The following is a 17,802-nucleotide window of genomic DNA, read 5'->3' on the forward strand; positions in this document are numbered from 1 at the left end:
TGCACCTGAGGAAGGTGTTTCATTTGGGCGTGTAGCTGGCACAGATCAACCACGTCCTGTCCCTGCAACAGCCGCTCCAGCAGCACCACGACCAGGGCCATGGCCCTTTTTTGATGCTCTCCTCATTCTTTGAGGTCACCCACCGAACTAACATACGGATTAAGAATAATAATTTCCCTGTCACGTATGCAGTGCAGATGTACCTCACACCAAAAATAGGTATATGTCACCCACCGATTTAACAGGCAGATTAACTATATTAATTTCCCTGTCATGTATAAAGTGCTCGTGTATCTCACACCAAAAATGGGTATATATCACTCATGGAACTAACAGATGGATTAACTATTATATTTGTTGCCATTTCTTTACTTAAGAGATAGGATAACCGGATTAAGTTGCTTCTGAACCTATCTTGTGGATTACAGAAGATCTCTGATGGAGGACAAAGTCACACAGACACCATGCTTTTGTTTCCTCAAGAACACACACTGCTAGTGATGTCTGGATCATGAACGAATCGTTCTTTTGAATCGATTCAGTTCACTGAACCGGAAGAGTCGATTCCTCTGACTGAGCCGATCCGTGTGAAGCCGCTCAGTCAGATTAGCATAGAGGCAGCAGCAGGCGGTGTAATAGGAACCTACAGTGGAAGATAGCCCCGCCCCTCCCCGCCCTCTAACCAATCAGAGGCAGCCAGCACTGACTCACAGCACAGGGGGAGTCGTGCAGGGACTCAGAGAATCCTCTGAGAGTTTATTAGTTAAAAGAATCGAATGAGTCAGAGACTGTGTCACCGAGTCCCTGCCGGGCTCCCTGCTCTGCGGCTCCCTGTCTCCTGAGAAGTCCGTCCGGGGGGGAGCATGTAGCATGTAGCATGTAGATACATGCTACACTGCTGCATTCACCCTGTACACACACAGCTCTGCTACATGCTATACTAATGCCCCCCCCGGGACTGACTTGTCAGGAGACAGGGAGCCGCAGAGCAGGGAGCCTGGCAGGGACTCGGTGACACAGTCTCTGACTCATTCGATTCTTTTAACTAATAAACTCTCAGACGATTATCTGACTCCCTGCAATAACTATAGCCACTACATCACAGTCTGCTCCACTGCATTCACTGCAGCAGAGCTGTGTTTGCCAGGAGCGAGTCCTTCCTGACCTTCAGTTCACTTGAGACTAGAGCCGACTCAGCAAGTGAACCGAAGATCCGATTCATGAAAAAGATCCGAACTTCCCATCTCTACACACTGCTCTGCTCACTGCAGCCTGTTTTTTTTTTTTCTGAGTGCAACTTTATTTAAACACTTCTTGGTTAACAAACAGACAACATATTCATATGACTGTAGATTAGGGATGAGCGAACCCAAACTGTATAGTTCGGGTTCGTACCGAATTTTGGGGTGTCCGTGACACGGACCCGAACCCGAACATTTTCGTAAAAGTCCGGGTTCGGGTTCGGCGCTTTCTTGGCGCTTTTTGAAAGGCTGCAAAGCAGCCAATCAACAAGCGTCATACTACTTGCCCCAAGAGGCCATCACAGCCTTGCCTACTATTGGCATGGCTGTGATTGGCCAGTGCAGCATGTGACCCAGGCTCTATATAAGCTTGAGTCACGTAGCGCTGCACGTCACTCTGCTATGATCAGTATAGGGAGAGGTTGCAGCTACGACGTTAGGGCGAGATTAGGCAGATTAACTCCTCCAAAAGACTTCATTCTGTGATCGATCTGCAGCTGTGGATCATTGAAGTGCTATTATTGACTTGCTCACTTTTTTGAGGCTGCCCAGAGCGTTTTTATATCACTTTTTTCTGGGGTGATCGGCGGCCATTTTGTGACTTGTGGTGCGCCAGCACAAGCTATCACCAAGTGTTTTTAACCATCAATAGTGTGGTTATTTTGTGCTATATCCTACATCAGCTGCAGGCTGAGCCTGTGTCACCCAAGTGCATTTAACCATCAACAGTCAGGTTATTTTTAGGCCATATACTACATCAGGGGCAAGTTGAACCTGTCACCCAGCGCCTAAAAAATAGACCTGACATTTCTATTCAACCAAATCTGTACTGTTTTAGCTGGTCAAGTTATTTGTAGTGACCGTAAAAGCACACTTTTTGTTCTGGGTTGAAAAACTATTCCCAAATTTGCCATTCTCAAAATAACTAGTTTCTGGTATATGAGGCCTACTTGAAATCTATCCCAAAAAGGATATCTTACATTGAAGGTGCTGATAGTGTCATTCAGAAAAACCTAAGACACACGCTACCGTGCAGATAGAAGTCTGATTCTGTGATTAAACCTATACCTGTCATACAGCGCAAAAAAAAAACAGGCCTCACATTTCTATTCAACCAAATCTGTACTGTTTTAGCTGGTCAAGTTATTTGTAGTGACCGTAAAAGCAAATTTTTTGTTCTGGGTTGAAAAACTATTCCCAAATTTGCCATTCTCAAAATTGTGGTGAACGGGAACAATGAGAAAAACATCTAATAAGGGACGCGGACGCGGACGTGGACATGGTCGTGGTGGTGTTAGTGGACCCTCTGGTGCTGGGAGAGGACGTGGCCGTTCTGCCACAGCCACACGTCCTAGTGTACCAACTACCTCAGGTCCCAGTAGCCGCCAGAATTTACAGGGATATTTGGTGGGGCCCAATGCCGTTCTAAGGATGGTAAGGCCTGAGCAGGTACAGGCATTAGTCAATTGGGTGGCCGACAGTGCATCCAGCACGATCACATTATCTCCCACCCAGTCTTCTGCAGAAAGCGCACAGATGGCGCATGAAAACCAAGCCCATCAGTCTGTCACATCACCCCCATGCATATCAGAGAAACTGTCTGAGCCTCAAGTTATGCAGCAGTCTCTTATGCTGTTTGAAGACTCTGCTGCCAGGGTTTCCCAAGGGCATCCACCTAGCCCTTCTCCAGGGGTAGAAGAGATAGAATGCACTAACGCACAACCACTTATGTTTCCTGATGATGAGGACATGGGAATACCACCTCAGCACGTCTCTGATGATGACGAAACACAGGTGCCAACTGCTGCGTCTTTCTGCAGTGTGCAGACTGAACAGGAGGTCAGGGATCAAGACTGGGTGGAAGACGATGCAGGGGACGATGAGGTCCTAGACCCCACATGGAATGAAGGTCGTGCCACTGACTTTCACAGTTCGGAGGAAGAGGCAGTGGTGAGACCGAGCCAACAGCGTAGCAAAAGAGGGAGCAGTGGGCAAAATCAGAACACCCGCCGCCAAGAGACTCCGCCTGCTACTGACCGCCGCCATCTGGGACCAAGCACCCCAAAGGCAGCTTCAAGGAGTTCCCTGGCATGGCACTTCTTCAAACAATGTGCTGACGACAAGACCTGAGTGGTTTGCACGCTGTGCCATCAGAGCCTGAAGCGAGGCATTAACGTTCTGAACCTTAGTACAACCTGCATGACCAGGCACCTGCATGCAAAGCATGAACTGCAGTGGAGTAAACACCTTAAAAACAAGGAAGTCACTCAGGCTCCCCCTGCTACCTCTTCTGCTGCTGCCGCCTCGGCCTCTTCTGCAGCTGCTGCCGCCTCGGCCTCTTCTGCTGCTGCTGCCATCGCCTCGGCCTCTTCCTCTGCCTCTGGAGGAACGTTGGCACCTGCCGCCCAGCAAACATGGGATGTACCACCACACCACCACCTGCGTCACCAAGCATCTCAACCATGTCACACGGCAGCGTTCAGCTCTCCATCTCACAAACATTTGAGAGAAAGCATAAATTCCCACCTAGCCACACTCGATCCCTGGCCCTGAATGCCAGCATTTCTAAACTACTGGCCTATGAAATGCTGTCATTTAGGCTGGTGGACACAGACAGCTTCAAACAGCTCATGTCACTTGCTGCCCCACAGTATGTTGTTCCCAGCCGCCACTACTTCTCCAAGAGAGCCGTGCCTTCCCTGCACAAACAAGTGTCCGATAAAATCAAGTGTGCACTGCGCAACGCCATCTGTGGCAAGGTCCACCTAACCACAGATACGTGGACCAGTAAGCACGGCCAGGGACGCTATATCTCCCTAACTGCACACTGGGTAAATGTAGTGGCGGCTGGGCCCCAGGCGGAGAGCTGTTTGGCACACGTCCTTCCGCCGCCAAGGATCGCAGGGCAACATTCTTTGCCTCCTGTCTCCTCCTCCTCCTACTCAGCTTCCTCCTCCTCTTCTTCCACCTGCTCATCCAGTCAGCCACACACCTTCACCACCAACTTCAGCACAGCCCGGGGTAAACGTCAGCAGGCCATTCTGAAACTCATATGTTTGGGGGACAGGCCCCACACACCGCACAGGAGTTGTGGCGGGGTATAGAACAACAGACCGACGAGTGGTTGCTGCCGGTGAGCCTCAAGCCCGGCCTGGTGGTGTGCGATAATGTGCGAAATCTCGTTGCAGCTCTGGGACTAGCCGGTTTGACGCACATCCCTTGCCTGGCGCATGTGCTGAATTTGGTGGTGCAGAAGTTCATTCGCAACTACCCCGACATGTCAGAGCTGCTGCATAAAGTGCGGGCCGTCTGTTCGCGCTTCCGGCGTTCACACCCTGCCGCTGCTCGCCTGTCTGCGCTACAGCGTAACTTCGGCCTTCCCGCTCACCGCCTCATATGCGACGTACCCACCAGGTGGAACTCCACCTTGCATATGCTGGACAGACTGTGCGAGCAGCAACAGGCCATAGTGGAGTTTCAGCTGCAGCACGCACGGGTCAGTCGCACTGCGGATCAGACCCACTTCACCACCAATGACTGGGCCTCCATGCGAGACCTGTGTGCCCTGTTGCGTTGTTTCAAGTACTCCACCAACATGGCCAGTGGCGATGACGCCGTTATCAGCGTTACAATACCACTTCTATATCTCCTTGAGAAAACACTTAGGGCGATGATGGAAGAGGAGGTGGCCCAGGAGGAAGAGGAGGAAGAGGGGTCATTTTTAACACTTTCAGGCCAGTCTCTTCGAAGTGACTCAGAGGGAGGTTTTTTGAAACACCAGAAGCCAGGTACAAATGTGGCCAGAAAGGGCCCACTACTGGAGGACGAGGAGGACGAGGATGAGGAGGAGGAGGTGGAGGAGGATGAGGATGAAGCATGTTCACAGCGGGGTGGCACCCAAAGCAGCTCGGGCCCATCACTGGTGCGTGGCTGGGGGGAAACTCAGGACGATGACGATACGCCTCCCACAGAGGACAGCTTGTCCTTACCTCTGGGCAGCCTGGCACACATGAGCGACTACATGCTGCAGTGCCTGCGCAACGACAGCAGAGTTGCCCACATTTTAACGTGTGCGGACTACTGGGTTGCCACCCTGCTGGATCCCCGGTACAAAGACAATGTGCCCACCTTACTTCCTACACTGGAGCGTGATAGGAAGATGCGCAAGTACAAGCGCGCGTTGGTAGACGCGCTACTGAGAGCATTCCCAAATGTCACAGGGGAACCAGTGGAACCCCAAGGCGAAGGCAGAGGAGGAGCAAGAGGTCGCCAACGCAGCTGTGTCACGGCCAGCTCCTCTGAGGGCAGGGTTAGCATGGCAGAGATGTGGAAAAGTTTTGTCAACACGCCACAGCTAACTGCACCACCACCTGATACGGAACGTGTTAGCAGGAGGCAACATTTCACTAACATGGTGGAACAGTACCTGTGCACACCCCTCCACGAACTGACTGATGGTTCGGCCCCATTCAACTTCTGGGTCTCCAAATTTTCCACGTGGCCAGAGCTAGCCTTTTATGCCTTGGAGGTGCTGGCCTGCCCGGCGGCCAGCGTTTTTTCTGAACGTGTATTCAGCACGGCAGGGGGCGTCATTACAGACAAACGCAGCCGCCTGTCTACAGCCAATGTGGACAAGCTAACGTTCATAAAAATGAACCAGGCATGGATCCCACAGGACCTGTCCATCCCTTGTGCAGATTAGATATTAACTACCTCCCCTTAACAATATATTATTCTACTCCAGGGCACTTCCTCATTCAATACTATTTTTAATTTCATTTTACCATTATATTGCAGGGCAACCCAAAGTTGAATGAACCTCTCCTCTGTCTGGGTGCCGGGGCCTAAATGTGTGACAGTGGCCTGTTCCAGTGGTGGGTGACGTGAAGCCTGATTCTCTGCTATGACATGAAGACTTATTCTGTGCTGACATGAAGCCAGATTCTCTGTTACGCGACCTCTCTCCTCTGCCGGGTGCCTGGGCCTCAATGTGTGACAGTGGCCTGTTCCAGTGGTGGGTGACGTGAAGCCTGATTCTCTGCTATGACATGAAGACAGATTCTGCGCTGACATAAGGCCTGATTCTCTGTTACGGGACCTCTCTCCTCTGCCTGGGTGCCTGGGCCTAAATATGTGACAGTGGCCTGTTCCAGTGGTGGGTGACGTGAAGCCTGTTTCTCTGCTATGACATGAAGACAGATTCTGCGCTGACATAAGGCCAGATTCTCTGTTACGCGACCTCTCTCCTCTGCCTGGGTGCCTGGGCCTAAATGTGTGACAGTGGCCTGTTCCAGTGGTGGGTGACGTGAAGCCTGATTGTCTGCTATGACATGAAGACAGATTCTGCGCTGATATAAGGCCAGATTCTCTGTTACGCGACCTCTCTCCTCGGCCTGGGTGCCTGGGCCTAAATGTGTGACAGTGGCCTGTTCTAGTGGTGGGTGACGTGAAGCCTGATTCTCTGCTATGACATGAAGACAGATTCTGCGCTGACATAAGGCCAGATTCTCTGTTACGGGACCTCTCTCCTCTGCCTGGGTGCCTGGGGCTAAATGTGTGACAGTGGCCTATTCCAGTGGTGGGTGACTTGAAGCCTGATTCTCTGCTATGACATGAAGACAGATTCTGCGCTGACATAAGGCCAGATTCTCTGTTACGCGACCTCTCTCCTCTGCCTGGGTGCCTGGGGCTAAATGTGTGACAGTGGCCTGTTCCAGTGGTGGGTGACTTGAAGCCTGATTCTCTGCTATGACATGAAGACAGATTCTGTGCTGACATGAAGCCAGATTCTCTGTTACGCGACCTCTCTCCTCTGCCGGGTGCCTGGGCCTCAATGTGTGACAGTGGCCTGTTCCAGTGGTGGGTGACGTGAAGCCTGATTCTCTGCTATGACATGAAGACTTATTCTGTGCTGACATAAGGCCAGATTCTCTGTTACGGGACCTCTCTCCTCTGCCTGGGTGCCTGGGCCTAAATGTGTGACAGTGGCCTGTTCCAGTGGTGGGTGACGTGAAGCCTGATTCTCTGCTATGACATGAAGACAGATTCTGCGCTGACATAAGGCCAGATTCTCTGTTACGCGACCTCTCTCCTTTGCCTGGGTGCCTGGGCCTAAATGTGTGACAGTGGCCTGTTCCAGTGGTGGGTGACGTGAAGCCTGATTCTCTGCTATGACATGAAGACAGATTCTGTGCTGACATAAGGCCAGATTCTCTGTTACGCGACCTCTCTCCTCTGCCTGGGTGCCTGGGCCTAAATGTGTGACAGTGGCCTGTTCCAGTGGTGGGTGAAGTGAAGCCTGATTCTCTGCTATGACATGAAGACAGATTCTGCGCTGACATAAGGCCTGATTCTCTGTTACGGGACCTCTCTCCTCTGCCTGGGTGCCTGGGCCTAAATATGTGACAGTGGCCTGTTCCAGTGGTGGGTGACGTGAAGCCTGTTTCTCTGCTATGACATGAAGACAGATTCTGCGCTGACATAAGGCCAGATTCTCTGTTACGGGACCTCTCTCCTCTGCCTGGGTGCCTGGGCCTAAATGTGTGACAGTGGCCTGTTCCAGTGGTGGGTGAAGTGAAGCCTGATTCTCTGCTATGACATGAAGACAGATTCTGCGCTGACATAAGGCCTGATTCTCTGTTACGGGACCTCTCTCCTCTGCCTGGGTGCCTGGGCCTAAATATGTGACAGTGGCCTGTTCCAGTGGTGGGTGACGTGAAGCCTGTTTCTCTGCTATGACATGAAGACAGATTCTGCGCTGATATAAGGCCAGATTCTCTGTTACGCGACCTCTCTCCTCGGCCTGGGTGCCTGGGCCTAAATGTGTGACAGTGGCCTGTTCTAGTGGTGGGTGACGTGAAGCCTGATTCTCTGCTATGACATGAAGACAGATTCTGCGCTGACATAAGGCCAGATTCTCTGTTACGGGACCTCTCTCCTCTGCCTGGGTGCCTGGGGCTAAATGTGTGACAGTGGCCTATTCCAGTGGTGGGTGACTTGAAGCCTGATTCTCTGCTATGACATGAAGACAGATTCTGCGCTGACATAAGGCCAGATTCTCTGTTACGCGACCTCTCTCCTCTGCCTGGGTGCCTGGGGCTAAATGTGTGACAGTGGCCTGTTCCAGTGGTGGGTGACTTGAAGCCTGATTCTCTGCTATGACATGAAGACAGATTCTGTGCTGACATAAGGCCAGATTCTCTGTTACGGGACCTCTCTCCTCTGCCTGGGTGCCTGGGCCTAAATATGTGACAGTGGCCTGTTCTAGTGGTGGGTGACGTGAAGCCTGATTCTCTGCTATGACATGAAGACAGATTCTGCGCTGACATAAGGCCAGATTCTCTGTTACGGGACCTCTCTCCTCTGCCTGGGTGCCTGGGTCTAAATGTGTGACAGTGGCCTGTTCCAGTGGTGGGTGACGTGAAGCCTGATTCTCTGCTATGACATGAAGACAGATTCTGCGCTGACATAAGGCCAGATTCTCTGTTACGCGACCTCTCTCCTCGGCCTGGGTGCCTGGGCCTAAATGTGTGACAGTGGCCTGTTCTAGTGGTGGGTGACGTGAAGCCTGATTCTCTGCTATGACATGAAGACAGATTCTGCGCTGACATAAGGCCAGATTCTCTGTTACGGGACCTCTCTCCTCTGCCTGGGTGCCTGGGGCTAAATGTGTGACAGTGGCCTATTCCAGTGGTGGGTGACTTGAAGCCTGATTCTCTGCTATGACATGAAGACAGATTCTGCGCTGACATAAGGCCAGATTCTCTGTTACGCGACCTCTCTCCTCTGCCTGGGTGCCTGGGGCTAAATGTGTGACAGTGGCCTGTTCCAGTGGTGGGTGACTTGAAGCCTGATTCTCTGCTATGACAAGAAGACAGATTCTGTGCTGACATAAGGCCAGATTCTCTGTTACGGGACCTCTCTCCTCTGCCTGGGTGCCTGGGCCTAAATATGTGACAGTGGCCTGTTCTAGTGGTGGGTGACGTGAAGCCTGATTCTCTGCTATGACATGAAGACAGATTCTGCGCTGACATAAGGCCAGATTCTCTGTTACGGGACCTCTCTCCTCTGCCTGGGTGCCTGGGTCTAAATGTGTGACAGTGGCCTGTTCCAGTGGTGGGTGACGTGAAGCCTGATTCTCTGCTATGACATGAAGACAGATTCTGCGCTGACATAAGGCCAGATTCTCTGTTACGCGACCTCTCTTCTCTGCCTGGGTGCCTGGGCCTAAATGTGTGACAGTGGCCTGTTCCAGTGGTGGGTGACGTGAAGCCTGATTCTCTGCTATGACATGAAGACTTATTCTGTGCTGACATGAAGCCAGATTCTCTGTTACGCGACCTCTCTCCTCTGCCTGGGTGCCTGGGCCTAAATGTGTGACAGTGGCCTGTTCTAGTAGTGGGTGACGTGAAGCCTGATTCTCTGCTATGACATGAAGACAGATTCTGCGCTGACATAAGGCCAGATTCTCTGTTACGGGACCTCTCTCCTCTGCCTGGGTGCCTGGGGCTAAATGTGTGACAGTGGCCTGTTCCAGTGGTGGGTGACGTGAAGCCTGATTCTCTGCTATGACATGAAGACAGATTCTGTGCTGACATAAGGCCAGATTCTCTGTTACGGGACCTCTCTCCTCTGCCTGAGTGCCTGGGCCTAAATATGTGACAGTGGCCTGTTCTAGTGGTGGGTGACGTGAAGCCTGATTCTCTGCTATGACATGAAGACAGATTCTGTGCTGACATAAGGCCAGATTCTCTGTTACGGGACCTCTCTCCTCTGCCTGGGTGCCTGGGCCTAAATGTGTGACAGTGGCCTGTTCCAGTGGTGGGTGACGTGAAGCTTGATTCTCTGCTATGACATGAAGACTGATTCTGCGCTGACATAAGGCCAGATTCTCTGTTACGGGACCGCTCTCCTCTGCCTGGGTGCCTGGGCCTAAATATGTGACAGTGGCCTGTTCCAGTGGTGGGTGACGTGAAGCCTGATTCTCTGCTATGACATGAAGACAGATTCTGCGCTAAGATAAGTCCAGATTCTCTGTTACGGGACCTCTCTCCTCTGCCTGGGTGCCTGGGCCTAAATGTGTGACAGTGTCCTGTTCCAGTGGTGGGTGACGTGAAGCCTGATTCTCTGCTATGACATGAAGACAGATTCTCTGCTATGGCATGAAGAGACTGATTCTCTGCTGACATGAAGCCATATTCTTTGCTATGGCATGAAAAGACTGATTCTCTGCTGACGTGAAGCCAGATTCTCTGCTATGGGACCTCTGTCCAATTGATATTGGGTCATTTTTATTTTTTTAATTTTTATTTTAATTCATTTCCCTATCCACATTTGTTTGCAGGGGATTTACCTACATGTTGCTGCCTTTTGCAGCCCTCTAGCTCTTTCCTGGGCTGTTTCACAGCCTTTTTAGTGCCCAAAAGTTCGGGTCCCCATTGACTTCAATGGGGTTCGGGTTCGGATCCCGAACCCGAACATTTCCGGGAAGTTCGGCCGAACTTCTCGAACCCGAACATCCAGGTGTTCGCTCAACTCTACTGTAGATCAATGGATAAGCTGTATAAGGGCATATAAAAAGATGTCATATATCTTAACACCCCCACTTGCTCTTATACTGCTTATGAGAAATAGTTTGGTACAGTTACATCATTTTACTATCTATATTCCAAAAATATAACTCACAAACCTATCAAGCTTAAACTTTGTTATTGGTTTAGTCATAACATCAGCTACCATTTTATCCGTAGAACAATACTCAAGATCTATCTTGCCTTCACTCAGAACAGATCTAAGGAAATGAAATTTAATGTCAATATGTTTGCATCTCTGATGGTAAACTGGGTTCTTTGCGAGAGCTATCGCACTCTGATTGTCTTCAAAAATCTTTACTGGCTCATACTGACATTCACTGTCCAATTCTCTTATAGACTCTCCTGTGTGGTTGCGGCTAATGCTATATATTCAGCTTCACAGGAAGATAGTGCAATTGTTGGTTGTTTCTTTGACTTCCAAGAAATCAGAGGTCCATTTTCAGTCAGGCTGAAACAATATCCTGTTGTGCTTCTCCTATCAATCTGGTCCGAGGCCCAACTGGCATCACTATACGCCTCTAGTTTTAATTTCTCTTTACATTTTCTGTAGCATAGTTCAAAATTGACAGTTCCTTTCAAGTATCTAAGTACGTGTTTGGCAGTGATCATGTGTTGTACACTTGGTTGTGAAAAGTGTTGTGACAGTTTGCTTATAGTCCAACTCAAATCCGGCTTTGTACACGTAGCCACATAAATCAAACTGCCTACTATCTCCCGATAGCTTTTTACATCTGCAAGTTCACTTTTGTCGTAGAAATCAAATTTTTGTTCACAGGGAGTAGATCTTGGTTTACAATCTGACATACCAAATCTTTCTATCATTTTCAAAATGTATCTCTTCTGATTCATCTTCACCGTTTCACTAGTCTGTCTAAAATTGATGCCCAAAAAATAGTTCAGTTTCCCAAGATCCTTCATTTTGAATTTTGTCGCAAGTGTTAACTTCACATCATTGAGTAGTTTTTCATTGCTTGCAGCAATGATCAGATCATCAACCCATATTAGTAATATTGCTTGTTCATTGCCATTCTGTTTGACATATACACAATGGTCTACAGAATTTTGTATACATGCATTTGAACATAGATAATCTTGTAGCATCTTGTTCCAGTTTCTTCCCGATTGCTTAAGACCATACAGTGACTTTTTTAGTTTGAGAACTAGCTTCTTATTTGTGTCATCTTTGATCTCAAAACCTTCTGGTTGGTCTATATATATATATATATCACAATCAATTGGGGCATGCAAGTAAGCTGTCTTCACATCCATTTGATGCAAAATTAAATCATATTGTGCTGCCATTTGCATCAAAATGCACAATAAAGTAAAATTTGCAGTTGTAGAAAAATCTTTTACTTGATTATAACCTTTTGCCACAAACCTGGCTTTGTATGTTTCAGTTCCATTTGCATTGCTTTTTATCACATATACCCATCTACCCCCCACTGAATTTTTACCTTCTGGTAATGTGGTCAATGTGAAGGTATCATTCTCCTTTAGTGATTCCATCTCTTCTTTCCTTGCATCTAACCAACTTTGTGACTGGGGTGTTTCCATGGCTTCTCTGAAGGTCTGGGGTACATCATGTGCTCTATAGCAGTAATCTACAGGGTGGGCCATTTATATGGATACACCTTAATAAAATGCGAATGGTTGGTGATATTAACTTCCTGTTTGTGGCACATTAGTATATGTGAGGGGGGAAACTTTTCAAGATAAGTAGTGACCATGGCGGCCATTTTGAAGTCGGACATTTTGAATCCAACTTTTGTTTTTTCAATAGGAAGAGGGTCATGTGACACATCAAACTTATTGGGAATTTCACAAGAAAAACATGAGTTATTTACAAGTTTCTCTTTGTTTACAGCCATTGACATGTCGCCGAGGTTAACACGTGAGGAGCGGATAGAAATTGTGTTAATGTCTGGTGAACACAGTAACCGGGTCATTGCAGCAGATTTCAATGCAAGACACCCTACGAGACCACCCATCTCCCATGCTACAGTTAGAAAACTGCTTGCTAAGTTTCATGAAACTGGTTCAGTGTTGGATTTGCCAAAATGTAGACGCATGAAATCTGTCTCTAATGAAGAAACATCAGTGGCTGTCCTAGCTTCATTCAGCAAGAGCCCACAGCGTAGCACTCGCCGCATGTCACTGGAGAGTGGCATTAGTCGAACATCCCTTCGGCGGATATTAGCTACTCACAAATGGCACCCTTACAAACTCCAGCTACTGCAGCATCTCAACGAGGATGACCCAGATCGGCGCACTGAATTTGCAGAATGGGCAAAACAAAAATTGGAACAGGACCCTCAGTTTACGCAGAAGATTTTGTTCAGTGATGAGGCAAACTTTTATGTGAATGGTGAAGTTAACAAACAAAACCACCGCTATTGGTCTGACAATAACCCACATTGGATAGATCCCTCCAAGACTCTTGGAACAAAAAAATTGATGGCATGGTGTGGTATATGGGGTACAAAGATAGTGGGGCCATTCTTCATCAATGGAAACCTCAAGGCCACTGGATATGCGAAATTGCTACATGATGATGTGTTTCCCTCTTTATGCACTGAAGCTGGCACGTTCCCTGAGTTTTTCCAGCAAGATGGTGCACCACCACATTATGGGTGTCAGGTCCGAGCATTCCTAGATGAACAGTTTCCTGGAAAGTGGATTGGTCGTCGAATGGCCCCCAAGGTCTCCCGATCTGACCCCCTTAGACTTTTATCTTTGGGGTCATCTGAAGGCAATTGTCTATGCTGTGAAGATACGAGATGTGCAGCACCTGAAACTACGGATACTGGAAGCCTGTGCTAGCATTTCTCCTGCGGTGTTGCTATCAGTGTGTGAAGAGTGGGAGAAGAGGGTTGCATTGACAATCCAACACAATGGGCAGCACAATGAACACATTTTATAAGTGGTCAGAAACTTGTAAATAACTCATGAAAGAATAAAGTTATGGTGTCTTGCATTGAAATCTGCTGAAATGACCCGGTTACTGCGTTCACCAGACATCAACACAATTTCTATGTGTTAACCTCGGCGACATGTCAATGGCTGTAAACAAAGAGAAACTTGTAAATAACTCATGAAAGAATAAAGTTACGTTAAAACCAAGCACACCATTGTTTTTCTTGTGAAATTCCCAATAAGTTTGATGTGTCACATGACCCTCTTCCTATTTAAAAAACAAAAGTTGGATCCAAAATGGCCAACTTCAAAATGGCCGCCATGGTCACCACCCATCTTGAAAAGTTTCCCCCCTCACATATACTAATGTGCCACAAACAGGAAGGTAATATCACCAACCATTCCCATTTTATTAAGGTGTATCCATATAAATGGCCCCACCCTGCATATTCATCAGTACCTGGTCATCACGAACAGATTCTAGTACATAGTCATTTAAATACTGAGGAGTTTTTCTATTTCTTGTAGGGTATCTTGCACCATGGTTATCATCTTTGTCCTCTGCAATCTCCACTAAAGAATCTGGGGTCTCTTTAGTCATTGGACTTGATACAGGAATTACACTCCTTTCCTCATAGTCATCATCATTATTATCCAACAGCTCAGTCTGAAATTGTTTCTCGATTACGTCCTTTTCAATGAACTTTACTAGTCTGTGCTTGAAGACTTTGCCAGTTTCAGGGTAATACACCAGGTAAGAGGGACTATTTTTGTCATATCCTACAAAAATCCCTTTTGTGCATTTTGGATCCAACTTTTTCTTATTGTGTTTGTATGCAAAACATTCTGATCCAAAAATCTTCATTTTTGAAAAGTCTGGTTTCTTTCCTGTCAGTATGTTGTACGGCGTTTGCTTCAAACGACTGTTAAAACATTGATTTCGAATCATAGCTGCTGTCATCACTGCATATGTCCATAACTCTTTTGGTACTTTACTCTCTATTAGCATACATCTTGCCATCTCTATCAGTGTTCTCCAGTTTCTTTCAGCCGTTCCATTTTGGTGTGGTGAGTAAGGTACTGAAGTCTCATGTCTTATGCTCCTCTTTATGAGTAGTGACTGGAAGTCATTCGATGTGAATTCGGTACCATTGTCTGACCTCATTTTCTTGATGGTCCCATAGGGGGCAGTATCAGCGATAAACTTCTCTGTGGCTAGAACTGTGTCACTCTTGTTTTTCAGAAAGAATACAAACACTGCACCAGAATAATCATCAGTGAACGCTATGATGTATTTGAATCCGTCCTTTGCAACTGGCTCTATAGGACCTGCAAAATCTGTGCGGACTAGTTCAAGTGAGTATTTTGCACGGGTGTCAGACTCTCTGTTTCTACTCTGAGCAAATTTCCCTTGGGTACAAATCTCACAATTCAGGTTGGACTTATCAACCTTACCTTGGATCTTCATTCCATCTACTAGGTTCTGTAGTTTCAAGATTTCATCGTAATTACAATGACCAAGGATTTCATGCCATATCTGAATATCATAACAACCGTAACAACTGTCTTCACATCCCTTATAGGTGTCCAAATAGTAAAGCCTGTTGTATTTCTTAATAATAAATTTTGTACCATTCTTATGAGCCAGAATACTGTCATCTTGTCGGAATTCAACAGAATTCAATTCCTTGTTGCTGCTTCAACGGAGAAAATGTCTTGTGGATATGTGGGGATAAATAATGCGTTTTGTAGCAATGTCCTCATTTGTTTTCCCTTACTGTCCATTAGGTACACTTCTGCGTCGCCTCTCTTGAGCGCTACACCGGAAGTTCTTTTCCCATCTGCCAACTCCATGTAGCGTTTCTCCGGCTTAAACGAGGTGTCAAATCTTTTAAATTTCCTAATGTCTGTAATAATATGCGATGTTGCTCCTGTATCTACCATCAGGCTTTTTGTTACGGGATTGCTTAACTGGTCTTCGCTTATTTTAAAAGCAAATGTTTGTTCTGTATCATCGACTACATGCTTTACATTGTCTCGTGCTTTTCGTCTGCACAATGTCTCTCTGTGAGTGGAGCTCCTGCAATAATTACACCTCTGTGTCTTCCTTGTATTCATTCTGCTTGGACAGGCATTGGCTTTGTGACCTTTCTGATTACAACTGTAGCAGATAATGATGTCTCTCTCCTTTGTTGGTATAACAGGGGTGCTGACCTTCAGAACATTATCAGTGCTTGTGCTGCTACCATATTTTTCAGTGTCCTTAAAAATCCTTAACTTGGTTTTAAAATCAGTAAAAGTCATATCTTCTTTACCTTGTGTTATATGGATTGCAAATGGTTTGAATGATTCAGGCCTTTAAGAATCATAGCAACTAATAGTCCATCACTGAGGGTCTCTCCTGCATTTCTGAGTGCTGTAATGGCTGTTTCTGTGCGTATGATATAGTCTGTGGCACTTTCACATTCAGATTTCTGAAGAGATGTTAGTTCTGTGTATAAATGTATGATACGTGGCTTTCCTTGGCCAGCGTAATGATCTCTCATGATTTTCAGCGCTTTCCTTCCATTATCAGTTGCTTCTCTCATTATAAGAGATAGACTTTTATCATCTAGGAATTGTATTAGTTCAGCATAAGCTTCTTCATTCTTATTCCTATCTTGCATAGGATCCACTCCATCTGCTGGTTCATGCAGGATGGTTTCTTTAAGATTCATCAAGCGTAGATGGCCGAGGAACTTTGTCTCCCACGGCTCATAATTCTTCTCATCTCCATCCAAAAGTAGCCTGCTCCATCGGCTCGTTCCATCTCTCCTGGGCCCATAACCTGTTGCCATTTCTTTACTTAAGAGATAGGATAACCGGATTAAGTTGCTTCTGAACCTATCTTGTGGATTACAGAAGATCTCTGATGGAGGACAAAGTCACACAGACACCATGCTTTTGTTTCCTCAGGAACACACACTGCTCTGCTCACTGCAGCCTCTTTTTTTTTTTTTTTCTGAGTGCAACTTTATTTAAACACTTCTTGGTTAACAAACAGACAACATATTTATATGACTGTAGATCAATGGATAAGCTGTATAAGGGCATATAAAAAGATGTCATATATCTTAACAATATTTCTGTGTCAGGGGTACAAAAAAGGTGCATTGCACAAAAAAAAAAAATCACTATAGTTCACCCACAGAATTAACAGCCAGATTTATAATTATATTTCTGTGTCAGGGGTGCAAAGATGGTGTATTGCACCCACAAAAAAATCATTATAGGCGTCCACAAAACAAATATCCAGATTCCTAACACTCTCTCTTGCTTCAGCTGCCTGCTTCCTGTCCCTGCAATACTCAGAGCTGATGGGCGGTGCTACACGTGATCCAGCTTATATAGAGGCTGGGTCACATGATGCACCGGCCAATCACAGCCATGCTATTAGTAGGCATGGCTGTAATGGGTTCTAAGTGCCCACAGATTAAAAGCTTGTTGATAGGCTGCCCTGCAGCTTTTCAACAAGCTTTATTAATTGCCCGAACAACGAACTTGAATCCAAACTTTTCCGGCAAAGTTCGTGTTCGGGTCCAGTTCGGGTTTGCTCAACACTATTCATAAGCCATTAAATGGTCCCCCAGTCTGCTTCAGTAGGCTACACAATCATGGGGAAGTCTTCTAACTTGACAGTTGTCCAGAAGACAGTCATTGACACCCTCCACAAGGAGGGGAAGCCACAAAATGTCATTGCTAAAGAAGCTGGCTGTTCACAGTGTATCCCAGCATTTTAATAAAAAGTTTAGATTAAAAAGGAGTCGACAGCAGCTGGAGTCAGTGCTTCAGGAGCCACCACACACAGACATATCTAGTACATGGGCTACAACAGTCGCATTCCTTGTGTCCATTCATGACCCAGAGACAACGTCAGAAGTGTCTTACCTGGGCTAAGGATGAAAAGGAGTGAACTGCTGCTCACTTCTCCAAAGTCCTGTTTTCAGATGAAAGTAAGTTCTTCCTATTCCTATCTACAGTAATTCAAAAATATGTCAATCAGTGGCTGGGGG

At 47.0% G+C, this 17,802-nt stretch overlaps 1 long non-coding RNA gene across 1 annotated transcript; it reads left to right on the forward strand.

Moving 5' to 3' along the window:
* The first annotated feature begins 364 nt into the window (after window positions 1-364).
* Window positions 365-16,751, forward strand: LOC120987281. The gene is made up of 3 exons (XR_005775977.1): window positions 365-450; window positions 5,566-5,567; window positions 16,675-16,751. It is a non-coding gene; the product is annotated as an uncharacterized LOC120987281 (long non-coding RNA).
* The last annotated feature ends 1,051 nt before the right edge of the window (window positions 16,752-17,802 follow it).

The sequence above is a fragment of the Bufo bufo genome, chromosome 1 (genome assembly GCF_905171765.1).
Source record: "Bufo bufo chromosome 1, aBufBuf1.1, whole genome shotgun sequence".
In the NCBI taxonomy this organism is placed as follows: Eukaryota; Metazoa; Chordata; class Amphibia; order Anura; family Bufonidae; genus Bufo; species Bufo bufo.